General features: G+C 44.1%; 1 protein-coding gene across 9 annotated transcripts in view; it reads right to left on the bottom strand.

Moving 5' to 3' along the window:
• FOXN3 (forkhead box N3) overlaps window positions 1-12,501 on the bottom strand; it is a 349,057-nt gene that overhangs the window by 255,230 nt on the left and 81,326 nt on the right. For 6 of the 9 annotated variants that reach the window (XM_016154423.2, XM_036238444.1, XM_016154513.2 and 3 more), the window contains one exon: window positions 5,652-5,767. The exons of 1 other annotated variant lie outside the window; for it this stretch is intronic. The gene's annotated coding sequence lies outside the window, so the exon portion shown is untranslated. Of the gene's footprint in view, window positions 1-5,651; window positions 5,768-12,340; window positions 12,488-12,501 lie in introns of those variants that run through there. 2 more of the 9 variants (XM_016154500.2, XM_016154435.2) reach the window with 1 other exon arrangement.

Consider the following 12,501-nt stretch of genomic DNA (forward strand, 5'->3'; position numbering starts at 1 on the left):
TTCAAAAATAGTTTCGGGGACAAGCGTGGGTTGCCAACTTTTTCTTTTGCCAAGTGAGTATACTGAACTCACTAGCTGGAGCTTATTCTTCTCTTTGCCTTGGACTCGGGGAAAAGGTCATGTTTGAACGCTTATTTGTTCATGTTTGTCTGTCCTCCTGCCCCCCACCCACCAGCGCAGGGCCGTAAACTCAATCAGGGCACCTCAGAATTCCCTCTGCCTTCCCCACAGGAGGCCCCTTGAAATAGGCCAGAGGGCAGCCAGCATCTGAGAATTATTGCTTATTTTTCTCATTTTACTTGAGAATGTTGCACATTTTCTTATCTTCCTTCAGAGAATTTCTGTGAAACACCTTCTCTAAGGTGACATAACTATATAGCTGTCTTGGAAAAAAAAAAAAATCAACACATTTTACATCAGATTCATTTCAACCCTTGATAAGACAGTAGTAGATGTGCTTCTCATGGAAATGAATTCTAACAAAAGAGTGTATTCACACTTCCGGCCTAGGAGCCTGGCCTACAATGGCCAAGAACACATGTGCCAAGAATGTGAACGCCTTCTTTTGCAGGCAGAAGTGGCAGAAGGAGCAAACGACCAAAGACTTTCTAGCCATTCATCTTGACCATGAACCTACTCCATAACCAGCCAAGACAACTGTTCTGAAGGAAACCAATTTGGCTTTGGACTCTGGCTCAGAACCAGGACTTTCAAGGACGAGTAAGGATTTACACCAGCTAATTTCTAAATTCTTGGAAGACAAAGACCATGTATACTAAAGTGGCCCGCACAGTGCCTATTTGCCATGAGTGAAAGTCTCCCTTACGCCTTGAGACGAGAACTCCATATCTGGCCTCTCCACCCCTTGTGAACAGCTTGCAAAGAAAGGGCCTTTGACATCAAGAGCTGTTTGCTGCATGGACAGATGAATGAATTCTCATAGTTCCCTTGTTATTTTTTGGTACATAGAAAACAACCAATTTAGAAATCTTTTAGGTTAATTCTTAATTAAATAAAATAATGGATTTTAATATCATTTCCCATTATTGGTCAGGACCATACATTCTTAAGTAATAATAATTATAATCACTCTAAGAGCTACCATAAAATGAGTGTATACTATCTGTCAAGCATTATGCCAAGTAATTTATGAGAATTACTTAATTTCATTCTTATACCATCTCTATAAGCTAAATAGCACCCATCTCCATTTTACAGATGGAGAAATGGGGGCTCAGACACCGGACATTATTAGCTAGGAATCCACAGCTCAGAAATAACACCCAAAGTCATTCACGTAGGAAGAAGAAGGACTGGAATCCGAAAGTGTGGCTGATACTCTAACACCCACTGCCTCTCCCTAGGGATCTTGGGCCATTTCACCAACACCAGTCCTGCCGTAGGCCATGGCTTCTACGGTGCGCGCGCGTTAAATGGTTTTGCTGGAAACCCAGGCCGTCCCCTCTCTCCTCGAAGCCAGCATTCTTTTCATTCTGTTTCCTCACAGTCCTGTTCAGGCTTTATGCCCTCTCTCTCAGGAGCTCTAACTTCAGCCCTCAGGCCTTGGCCCCACCACAGCTGACAACGGAATTGCAAAGTCATTCTGTCCAATTAGATAAACCCATTTCTCTCAGGACAGTTGATACCGTTCCAGAATGGCTTATGATGGGCCAAAACTCTGACTTGTTTTAAATAAAGCAAGCTCTCCAGAACTCACAGACTTTTTTCATCTGCTTTAGCTTGTGGTGATAACGGGACGAGCCTTAGCATGGAAGCTGTCCCCCTTACTCCGCTGACGCCTTGCTTTGTGACTTCTGTGGCTCTCAGTTTCCCGATACAGAGCATACAGACTCTCAACCTAAATGATTGCAATGACCACGTGAGACAGCAAAAAGGGTCTGAGAAAAAATAACTGATGCCTTCCGACACGAAGGTGTCAACATCATCACACCTCTCCCAAACGGTACAGGTTATGGCAAATACCGGGTATTTAGAAGCCCAATGCACAGATGCAGAAACCCTCTCTGTTACCTATGTGGGGTTTCCATTTAATTAAAAAGTTTCCGGGAGACACCAGAGGTCATTATGAGAGGTTCTAACCAGACAGCCAATAGGAAAACTCTCTGTAGTCCATGAATCAGTCTCTGGGAGAGTTTTTGTTTTGTTTTGTTTATCAACGTTTGGGGCCCATTGATGATTCAAGCATAACTTCCTCGGTATTAAAGTAACTGGGAGCTGAGATGAATGGCCCAGTTTTTAATTACATTTGCCCTCTTCGTACCCCGTGTTGTAAACACCGTGTCTATCAGGGCACTGTGAGAACAGGTGATCTGTCATTGGCTATTCTACAAGAGCGTCGTTGTCTGAGCAGTTTATGATCACTAAGATAAAGGGTTCTAGCCTTCTAAGAACCAAACACACACATTCTTTGTTTGGCTTTTTAAATAGCTTAAATGATGATGAGAACATCACAGGAAAACATACTGAATTGAGTTTGTTGACTGTTTCACACCCTCTAACCTGTCCAGCTGTCTCTGCCTCTGGAGGCATCAGACTCCATTTTGAACATGAATTTCTTTCTTTCTTTCTTTCTGGAGCCTCTCATTTTCTCCACTGTATTCATTCAGAGGGGAAAAAAAGACCTCATAAATGTCATTTCATATTCCGAGCAATTTGCTATAGGCAACTACACCATTACTTTGTACAAATAAATTTACATAAATCATTATTAGAATGTTTTATCTTAGCAACATTATTTGGTTCCCAGAGCACAAATTAAATGCATGCTTAAAGCAGAATATTTTAAATTTATTCCTATATTGTTTATGAGACAGGATTAGAAATTTCCATCTAATTTTTCTTTCGTAATGGAATTCCTTTGGTTTTCTTTGTACATTTAGAAGCCACATATATAATTTGCTGGGGTTTCTTGAAGCAAGCAATGCACTAGATGACTCTGCCACAGCTGGTTCATTTTTCAGAGACCATTCCCTTTGATTCCACGGCTTTGGTTTCGAAGACTGATTAGGAAGGCCAGGGACCAGGGAAACTAAAACCATCTTGTGAGTGGATGGGTTTTTGTTTGATATTATTCTGCAAGCAAACTGGGCTCTGGTTGCAGTCCGGCTTTTTTTTTTATTTTTTATTTTTTAAAACAAACAAATTTGTAAATAAACTTCTTGAAGACAGAGCCGGTTTCTCCTGGCTGTTTGTGTTGGGAGGGTGCCTATTTGGATCGACTGCAGAGCACATGGCAAGTCTTCACTGGCTAGTTCTACTCCACCCTAGATTTCAAAATAAAGTCTTTTCTCCCTATGGAAAACGCAGTGCCCAGTTTTAAAACAAGCTGCACACGTCCACGTCAGGGTAGTGATGGGAAGTCAGGAGACACACTCGCCAGCCCTGATCCTGTTACTTGTTGGTTCTGGAGATTCACAAAGTGAACCCAAAGCTCTTTTTCTTGTTGGGTCATAAAGGGTGGAAGTCGCCATTCAGGCCTGTAACTTTCTACCAGCCTGTGGTCTGGGAACAGATTCCCAAGCCAGTGTCAGGGAAGTGGGGCCCCACGTGGTCCAGGGCTCGATCCTTGTAAAGGATGAGTGAGGCAGCCCCGTCGGACGCCTAAGAGGACAGCGTCAGACAGACCGAGGCTCAAGGCAAAGTGCCGCCACTGGACAGCCGTGTGATCATGAACGCGTCAACCTTTCCTGCATCTGCTGCCTCCCCTGAAAATGAGATTACTTGTACCTACCTCACATTTTTTTTTTTTTGAGACTAAATGAAGTAATGCAGGCAAAAGTTTAGAACAGTGTCTGACTCTTAGAAAAAGCTCAATAAATAGTAAGTAAGAATAATCTCGAAAGTTAACCAGCGGAGTCGAGCAGGGGTGGTCATCTAAATGATTGTCTACGTCCGGCTATTTCTGGGCGTGAAAGGGAGGATGGTGTGATAATTATGCTGGGTCATCTGGGGAATGCTAAGACGGTCCCAAGCATACCAGGGCGTGTGTGACTACCCTGACTCCAGCCCATCACCATTCACCATCTAATGAACCCAGTAACAATTACATCTTACATCTTTTACAACTCGCTATACCTTACAAAGCTCTTTTATATACATCTTATTTGTGCTTTTCATAAACTATGTGCAAAAAACATAGGGCCGAGTTAATTACCCTTTAATAATGAACAAACAAAAGCACAGAAAAAGTATCGGCTTTCCCACAGCGACACGGTACGGAGGGAGCAGGGGGGACCCCAAGCATTCCTCTGGTTCTCCCTACTCCCCAGACTCTGACAGGGAGACAGGGTCATGTGACTAATTCTGCCCAATGGACTGTGGATGTGGAATTGGTCTGAGCCACTTCTCGTCTAAGGCACTGAAGAATGAACGTGTGTTCTCAACGCTTTTTCCCCCGTATGTCGCGGCAACCAGGAAGCCACATTTTGAGATGTAGGTGTCACAAGACGGAGGAAGGTTGGACACTCAAAGTGCTGGACAGAGGACAGCCACGCCGGTGCAATCCAGCTCCGGGAGACCGAGACGTAAAGCGGGGTGGGAGCATGCCAAGGCAGGCGGAGTCTGCCAGGGCCGGCCTGCCGGGCTGAGCTTGCAGGAGTGGGTGGGGGGTGTCGGGGTGGAGTGTAGACGAGAGTAAATAACCAGGTAGACAGGCAGAGGCCAGGCGTGGACAGGTCCAAAGAAGCAGAAAAAGCCAGCAAGGTGGCAGCCAAACAACTACAGCTATCGCTGAAGGCAGCTGCCGGCCAACGCCCCTCGGTCGCAGGGCAGGCGGGGTTTCCCCAGGAAGTCGTAAGGAACCCAGGCTCGGAAAGAAAGTCTGGCCCTGGCTGTGACAGAGGATCGGTGCTCTCTGAGCCCCGTCTGATCCTGGCAGGCAGGCCCTCGCCGCCCGGGCTTATTCCCACCTTCCCACCCAGGCACAGAGCGGCTCCTGTCCCCTCCTCCCAGCCTAAAGATCCACAGCGACAAAGCCCTCCTTCTCCTATGAATTCTTCCCTGATTATTTCAGTCCCAGTGCTGACAGTCTCTCAGGTCCCTGACGCCGAGAGCCGCCATCCGCACCCGTGCCCAGCCCACGCTGCACCTGCCACTTCCTCAGGACTGAGTCCCGGGTCTGTGGCTGAGCTGTGAGCTCCGTGAGCAGCTCCACGGCTAACGTTATTTTATCCTCATCTGTCCGAGAACACATAACCAGACTCAACAAATACTCACAGACCTCAATTAAAAGGTACAAAGATTAAAAATATCAATATAACTCAAGTAAAACGTGGTGTTACGGGAAGAAAACGATTTAGAGGAACCATGGTTAAGAGGCTAGTTTCTACACGGAAAATTCCCAGCAACGTTCTGCTGCTTTGTGTGTCTATGACACACACACCAAAACTTTAAATGAAGATGTGATTCAATGTTTTCATTATCTTAATGCCTAAATTGGATTGATCACATTGTCAGTCAGATCAGCTGCATAAATTGATCATTAAGAAGATTGAGAGGAAGAGGGGGAGTATGCCAATTGATGGAGAAACAATCAATTTGGCATTTGCATTTAAATATAGCTTTGGCATTTCATTTATTCCTTGCAGTCTCCGTGAGGTGTAGGCGGGTCGGGGAAGGCAGAGCTTGGTTACCTGAGTCAGAATGGGTCCAGGAAACCGAGGTCAGCATCGCTCCAGTCACAGAAAGGACAAAGAAGCCTCCATCATCACAAGAATGCTGGTCTCAGAGGAGATGATGCTTCTAGTGGCTGGCGGAGATGAGCAGAAGGAAGACAAGATTAGAGCGGAGGAGGAGAGAGGACCCTCTCAACTACAATGGATGTCATCTCTGGCCTGACTCGAAAAGACGGCACACTTCACTTAAAAAGTCAATTACAACGGTACCTCTTTATTTCTTGGAAAGTTACTGAAGCACTGAGTCTTTCACGATGGAGTGTTCTTGAAACTGTCTCATGGGGCATAAAAGGACCCAGAAATTTGAAAATACATGCCACAGACATTGCAAGATTATTTTATTTTACTACAACGGCTGTGAGACATTTGTGAGATCATTTGATTTTACTACAGCTGCCACTGAAACACTTGCCTGTATAAAGGAAAAACATCGGTGCCCCAACAAGCATTCAAGGCCAGTGTTCCACCACGTGGACCATCCTCAATCCGCTGGGTAGACCAGGAACACAGGCTGTGAAGTCAATGGCTAGTCTGTTGTGAAATAAAATGACTCTGGCTCTACTCCTAGGGGGAAAGATCCTATCAAGCTAAAGCTCACTAACTAGGCTACAAGTCTTTCAGCCACACTTAACCGATAATCTTGCAAAATAGGAAAGTTAGTACCTGAGATAGATTGCATAATAATTTGATGGAAGACACATCAGTAGACTCTCTAATGAAAAGAATAGTATTACCTTATGAGCTTTAGTGTGAGAACGTTAGGGAATAAATTCACTAAATCCGCGGTTCTCAAAAGGCAGTGCCCCGGAACAGCAACAGCAACATCACCCAAGCTTTTGTTGGAAATGCACATTCTTGGCCCCCACCCAAGACCCACTGAGTCTGAATATCTGGAGGTAGAGCACAGCAGTCTGTTTTAATAAGCCCTTCGAGTGATTCTGATATACTCTAGATCGTTAATTTATCCACCCATCGAAAGACATTTAATCTGTTGTAAAACAGAATTATCCTACTCACATTAGACTTCAATTAAGGGCTAAGTATTGAGCTAGGGGATTGGAGGGAAGAAGGAAGGGGTCAGAGAGAGAAGGTGATGAAATCACCACCTTTGAGAAATGTATTTTCTACTGTGGGAGAGAAGGCATGTGTATAGGCCACTCAAATACAGACAGATTATGTTATTTCCTCTAACAAACGGAGGGTTTCAGCGGAGACATTTGTTTCTGGTAGGGGTTGGGGGCCAGACATGTAAGCAAAAGCACCAAGAGAATAACAGTACCAGTGGGTCTTGAGATTGAGACAGGATTTTGACGGGTAGGAACAGGCGGTAGCTAAAGCAAAGGCCCAGGGGTGAGAAAGCATGAAGGCTATTCCGGTGCATGGCGTATCCAGGTCTGGCTGACGTCAGAGACACCTGAAGGTGATTTGGGTGAGACGAGGTCACTCCCAAGTACAAACAGGTAAATGCAAGAGGCCTTGTGGGCTCTCTTTCATGTGTGAAGACCACTCAACAGCATGTTACTTATGTTTAGAAACTGATGTCGCATAAACTAGATTTAAAGATTTCTAAATCCAGTTTGCTTTTCTGTACTCTTTGGACTGCGTTTTCTGGAGGCGAGCATCTGGGCTGCGTCAAGGTTTAACTGCTGAAGGTTTGCCCAGGAGGAAGACACAAAAGGACATTTTAAAGTAGGCATGAATCCGGATGTCACAGTAGCCTCGGGCCATTCTGCAAAGGGGCAAAATCTTACCACTCCTAAAAAGTCCCCGAGGACATCTATGGTTTCAGCTTTATAAAATGACTCAGGTAGGCAATGGTATGCCTTAGTCACAGGAAAAATTTTAAAGGGGTTAGGGAGAATGGGTGAAGGTGATCAAAGGTACAAACTTCCAGTTATAAAATAAATAAGTCCTGGGGATGTAATGTACATCATGGCGAATATAGTTAAAACTACTGTATTGCACATTTAAAAGTTGCTAAGAGAGGAGATCCTAAGATTTCTCATCACAAGAAAAACAATTCATTTGTAACTATGTAAGGTGATGGATGTTAACTTATTGCGGTGATCATTTCACAATGTATACAAATATCAAATCGTTACATCGTACACCGGAAACTAATATAATGTTATATACCAATTAGACCGCAATTATAAAAAACTTAAAACATGTAGAAGGAAAAAGTTCAACTGATACTGAGCATCTCCAAGTACAGAAAAAATGCTTTGCATGATCAAGAAGGCATGGCTTTCGATTTTAGAAAACTGACTAAGTATAATTTTTTATTTACTGATGTTGCTAGATGAATATATTGATGAGATACTGAAAACGTTGTCCGACGTCTGATAGAAAATAAGCTGGATTTAGTATTGGCGATATCTGGTTGCTCACTTAGCCATTCGAGTAATATGGGCACTAAACCCCGGGCTTTTTTTTTTTATCAATCAAGAAACAGAGGAGCTGCCTTGCCCCATCTTCTTTGAAATTTGAATAAAAAAATAGACACGAAAATTATAAAGTGCAACACTGTGCAGAAGTATAGAATTATCCTAGTCATTGAAACAACTGGGTACTAATTAACACTGGTTACTGTATTGGCCTTTGGAAATATAAAAGCAAAATGTTTCTTATGGCCTTGACACTCCTTTTAAATATTTGCAGATAACGCAGTTCTGAAAAAAAAACAAACTTGGCATCAACCAAACCCATGAAACATTTCACAGTGTATCTTTCACTTGTGATTTTTTTGTTTCGTTTTAAATTTATCCTTCTGACCACGATAGAGCATCCAGTTATCTTTCAGCAACTCCTGGTGAGCACAACTCAGTCTTCAGCAACACAGACACATACGATGGCGATAATTTATCATCTCGGCAGTAGTTTCGTCCCAGATGGACCATTTACTAATTTATTTCCATATGTAACTGGCAGAGAGATTAATCAGGCTTCCAACTTGGAAACCTGAATTGCGCTTTATTCCCTTAACAAACTAACTCTGGACAAGAGGATGCACACGTTTACATAGAAAACCGAGAGTTCCTCTTAAAAAGCCTGTTGGCCTCAGGCGCAGGCCTTTGAAACCACACACACACACACACACACATGCACACACACGTATGCATGCATGCACACGCACACACACACGCAGAGCTTGCTCATCCTGTCAGCTTGGAGGGCTGGTTCTTTCTTTAGATACTCATGGACTTCCCATAGGAGCTGAGTCTAATATAACTGCAGGCACACATAAGCCCAGAAACGTAACACCAAATCAGGTCCAGTTGCAGCCGCACCCCCCTCCCTGTGTGCAAGCTCCGGTCTCATATTTCTGAAACTGAAGAGATCTTTTTGCCACAGTGCTGCACCCAGCTGGCCCAGCTGTGTGGTGCCCAGGCATTGGAAAGTATGTGCTTTCTTTTTTCCACTCTTTTTAAGGGTCTGAACTTGACTGAATTCAGCAGCTGCCATATTCTCAGCGAGACGATGGCTAATGAATTGTTAGCTTTGCTCCCAGCTCCCCTGAGCTCAACTCTCAGTCCACTTTTGTTTTTAATTCTACCCCGATGATACCAGCTTTTGGCAAAGTGTGGAACGAGATTGTTGTCGGATGACAGTGTTTACATACAGAAGGCCAGCCAATCCCAACCCGGGCAGGGAACACAAGCTGACTGGTAATGTCTTAAGTGGAGCCCAAAGCCTCCGTCGGGAAGGCTCAGTAGGCAGGGCCATGTGGAGACAGTGCTGGCTGCACCCATACCCCTGGGTCACTAACCACCCATGCGGCTCTGGCAACGTCACTTAGTTCCCTCTTCTGCAGTGGGAGGGGTTCAGTTCTGCAAGGTTCCTTCTGGCTCTAAAATCTTGTGATGTTATGAATATGAAAAAAAAAATTAACTATTCCCTTGGTCTCTGTGTTTAGAGGATGCCAGACAGCCAGAAATCTGGAAGACTCTGGAAGTGGCTGAAGTAGTCCACATGCTTGGTGATGTGACAGATAGAGCCTTAGGGACCTCAGCATCCAATGGGCTCCCTTGAAGCGGAGAACAAAGCGCTGAAGATTGTGTAACAATGTCTGTCTTTACGAGGTTTTAAGAATTCAAGAAATACAACGGTTTGAAGTACTGTTCCAGGCATGGCAAAAGCGAGTTAACATAAGTCACAGCCTTCGGTCTTTAATTCACTTACATCTCAGTTAAGGAGAAACACAACTAATCTTTATACAATGAAAATAAGTGCTACAACTGAAGACGAAGAAACTACTATGGGAATGTGGCACATGGAGAAATCGTCCCATTGAGGGGACGGTTAGAGGGGAAGATCTGTAAGGTTTTACCGGGGAACTAGACTTGAAGCTAGGCCTTGCAGAGCAAAGATGGGAGTAAAGGCATCTATCTAGGCAGAGGCAGCAGCAAGAGCAAAGGCCGGGAAGCTTCCTGGCGCGGCTGGGACACAGTATTTAATCCCCGAGGGCAGCCACAGGATGCTGAAGGGAAAGAGGGCCCAGAGAGGGGGGAGGCTGGGAAGGGACGGGTGGCGGAGAGCCCCGGGCGCCAGCCTGCGTGCTGGCTTCTGCCCTGTGCTCCCCCAGAGCCTTCAGAAGTTACTGGGCAGCAGAGCCCCGGGAAGTGGGTTCTGGCAATTCTATTACCATTTAAGACTAGTAATAAGATCAGTCTGTACCTTCATTTTTCTCTCATTCATTCCATGCTGCCACTATTTGGGAATCCCTCAAATTTATTATTTTTTCCAAATCAATTTCCTGGCCCTTCAAATGGAAGCAATTGAGTTTCCTACGAGCACTGCCAGGATTTAAATTCGAATGACTGCTTGGGCCTAGGGCTTGACATTTAGGTGTGTTTTTCTATTCTTACGAAAGAGTTAAAATAACATGGCATAGACTGGTGGGTTTTGTTGTTGGATTTTTTTTTTTTTACACTGGAAAATATTTCTAGGTGATGAAAAAACAAATACAAATATCCCGACTGTTAGAAGGGCCTGTTCTGGCAGTCCCAAACAAACGCTGAACTACTCATCCAAAGTAGTTCATTGAAATTTTTTGGACTTCCGGTTTCAGAGCCCAAGGTTAATAAGCTCGAGGTTTCCAGAGCCCCTCAAATAATAATAATAGCAGAATATGATGTAAACCCTCACACCAATGGCATTTGGTTCCTTGCCTTGGGCAGCCAAGCACAGGTGGCTTCCTGCAGCTGTCACAGAGAGATGCTGCTCGCCATGACACACGGGGCCCTCGCCAGGCAAGCCGGGGCACGGGGGAGGGGTCTGCAAGTCTGTCCTTCCCAGGGCCCCAGAGACAGCTGGTGTCTCGAAACTCCACAGGGATGAGTGTGGGAGTAGGCAGGGAGCCTCCTCTGAGAAAGGAGCTGCCCTTGGGTATGAGCAACCATAAAAAAAAAAAAAAAAAAAAAAAAAAAAAAAAAATTCCCTGTAGAAGACACAAACTTCCCCTCCCACCTCTAGGTGGCTCAGACCACAGATGGGCCCAAACGGGAAGCTTCAACAGTAGTTTCATTTTGGATCACCTTATTTAGAAAGGCAAATCATATCTATCCACTGAGGTGTCGAACATTCTAGGGTTCAAGTCCCTGATTTAGAATGCAAAATCTGTCCCGGCCCTCCACAGACCCAGGGGTTCAGGAAGCTCCACTCACACCCGCACCCATAGGTGTTGTGTTAACATTTAATCCAATAATTACTGCGAAAAACAACAGGCAGTAAGAGCTGTAGAGAGTTTCCCATGTATATAAAAAATAGTCTCATACACTACAAAAGAGTTGCGTGTATCACGCTGCTTTTCGTAAAAGTCCACTTATGGTCAGAAAAGGAATCCTGCTCAAATAAACAGATAAGCTTAAAGTACAATGCCATTTTACATTCTCTTCACTGATACAAGCATAATAAAACTATAAGGTAAATGCGGGCTTAAACTGAATAATGGGCATACATAAAAATATTTTGACATTAAAAACTCAGTATAAATTGAACTACGGCATACTTGAAAGCTCCTGCAATCATAACGTGCACATTGAAATCCATTAACCTAATACCTAGGCTGCTATTCAAAAGCAGAGGTCTAGCGTGTAAATAAATACCCATTTGAACACTTCTCCTCCTAAATTACTGTACAATTTGATTGCAAAGTCACACACTTACAAAGTCTATCATCTTTACTTGTTTGCTCTCTAACCAATACTCAAGTCTTATCGGGCTACAATGTGGCAGCATAATATAAACACAGAGACCAGCAAATGGTACCAAAAAGTAGCAGCAAATGTCAAAGACAAGCCAGGGTCATCCCGCAAAGAGAGATATTTACATAAGCATTCAGAAAAGACAATAGAGCTCCAATTCTCTTTAACTGCACATCCAATCAACCTCTCTGCTCCTCACCTGATCGTTTTTTATATAAAAGCAATCTCTACAATGATACGTTCAAAGACCTTAGTTGCCATAAAGTCAGCAGCAGTTAAAGATTCTGTTGCACGTTAGATTTGCTTTAAGACTTAGCTATTTTCAACCAAAGCTTTCATCCCTCACCCATCACTACCCCCCTCCAAAAAAAAAAAAAAAAAAATTAGCTTCCCTGACAATATCCGTCGTAAATATGTCATCTGCCAAGGCCATTTTCTTACCTTTGCAACTCACTCACATTTGTTTCATTTGATGATATTTACCCAAGCAAGGACAATTGTTTGACTGGAATCTTGCAACTTTCAACTTTGCCCAGATTTTGCTGCCGTGAGGAAGGGGAATGCCGAACCACCCCCAAATCATCACTCAGCTGAATCACGGC

The sequence above is a fragment of the Rousettus aegyptiacus genome, unplaced genomic scaffold, assembly GCF_014176215.1.
Source record: "Rousettus aegyptiacus isolate mRouAeg1 unplaced genomic scaffold, mRouAeg1.p scaffold_m13_p_3, whole genome shotgun sequence".
Lineage (NCBI taxonomy): Eukaryota > Metazoa > Chordata > Mammalia > Chiroptera > Pteropodidae > Rousettus > Rousettus aegyptiacus.